Here is a 2,128-nt window from a genome sequence, read left to right as displayed (position 1 = left end):
CCTGCCTCTGCCTCCCGAGTGCTGGGATTAAAGGCGTGCGCCACCACCGCCCGGCTCCTATTTTTTTTTAATCATTTTAAGTTGTGTGTGTATGCTCAGTGTGAATGCCATTGCCCATGGAGAGAGCATAGTATTCTCTGAAGCAGAAGTTACAGATGGTTCTGAGCCATCTGACATGGGTGTGGAACTGAACTCAGATCCTCTGCAGAAGCAGTGTGTTCTCCTAGCTCTTGAGCCACCCCTCTAGCAAAGAAGGAAATTAACAAGAAGGAAAACACCTAGTATTTCTTAAGCTTTAGCAGCAACAACTAATAGAAATAAAAAAAATCCCTTAAATTTAGTAAGGTTTATTTGCCAAAACACCAATAAAGCCCTAAACAAAAAAAAGTATACTAAGACCTATCATTAAAATTGTAGTGAATCAAGACAGAAGCAATAGTGCCTACCTACCATGGGCGTTGCTAGTTAATGTCATCTGGGAGGCTCTGACCAATCCAGGAAGGTGAGGAAATGGAGTCAGCAGAATGCATGGTTTTGGTAAGGAGATGGTTGTCCACCATGAGAAGTAAGGGAAAACACAGATGGAATTGGCACGTGCCAATGATTTGATAAGATGGAGATACGGAATAAACAAACTCACAAGGTATTCTGTGCGTGAACAGTAAGTCCTATGAAATAGAGTGACTTTGCTCATAATAATGACCTAATACTTAAAAAAATGAAAGACGTAGAAAAAATACATAACATCTTATTGAACATCAAGTGATGTTTGAATAGATGCATAACACACAACGTTGCTGAACAAGAACTCAGGTAAGAAAAGGCTAGTTCTGTATTTATCTCGATGCCTCTCTGGTGCTCAGTCGGAAAATTAACAGGGATTATAGACAAATCAGGTAGTTACCTAACATTCCACATGAAAGGCTGTGAGTGAGCCACAGTGTCTGTAGGCCAGTGAGGGTTGAGAAGCCAGCCTGTGCTGTGGCTAGTGCCTGTAATCCTACACTGGGGAGGCTCAAGTCAAGAGGATCGCTGTGAGTTTGAGGTCTACCCGACCTACACAGTGAGCTCCAGATTGGACTGGGCTTCAGCGTAAGACTCTGCCAAAAAGCAAACCCAACCAAAACAAAAAGATCCAAAAATCACGTGTGTGGGACTAGAACAGCCTCAATGCCGAAAGATAAATAATCCCAGCGTATGCTTTTGGTTTATGATAAAGGTGAGATCATAGCTCTACATTGAAAAGCTTTAACACATGTTGGCTTCGTTTTTATCCAGATAGAAGAAAATAAAGTTTGGCAATCTATCCTTGTGCCAAATACAAAAATAAATTTCAGATGGATTAACGCCTGTAGGAGATGAAATAAAAAAAATCTCAGAAGAAAATCTTTATTTGGTATAATTTGTAATTCAGTGGAAATAGAAGTTTTAACCAAGCCGGTAAGCTATGCAATACATATATTTTTTTTTTCTGGAGTTCAAACAACAGAAAACAAAGTCAACTGCTGTTTAGCAAATAATGTAATTAAAACCAGCAATGGAAGGCCCGGAGATATGGCTCAGCTGGTAAAGAGTGCTTGCACTCTTGCAGAGGACTGGAGGTTAGCTCCCAGAACCCACACTGTGCAGCTTACAAATGCCTGTAACTGCAACTCCAGGGGTTTTTACAGAGGTGCACACACGCAGACACACACAGACACGCACACGCACGCATGCATATGGGGGAGGGGCAGAGACAGAGAAAACAATAGAGACAAAGTAAAATAGGAGTGTATTTGGGGAACTATTTACAAGGAAGACGAAATATAAGGGATTAGCGCATTTCATAAATAATGTGCACTTGCAAACTAATAAGAAGACAGATTTTATGTAAGAATAGAATTGAACAAGCAATTCACACTAATAAAGGCAGGAAGTTCCTCAAACTGAGCAGTAGGTGAGGAAATACACCAAGAAGGTCCTTGTTCATACTTAATAGATGGCAAAAATTCAAGTGAACTGCATGCTTATTTTTGCTTTGGAAGGAGGTAGTGAGCAAGAATGAGCTCTTAGACATGGCTGCCATGACTTCAAGTGTTGGGGGATTTGGGAAAGTGGTGTGGTAACATCTCTGTCTCTCCGTCCCCCC

The sequence above is a fragment of the Microtus ochrogaster genome, chromosome 5 (genome assembly GCF_000317375.1).
Source record: "Microtus ochrogaster isolate Prairie Vole_2 chromosome 5, MicOch1.0, whole genome shotgun sequence".
NCBI classification, from domain to species: Eukaryota; Metazoa; Chordata; class Mammalia; order Rodentia; family Cricetidae; genus Microtus; species Microtus ochrogaster.
This window is presented reverse-complemented; position numbering follows the sequence as displayed.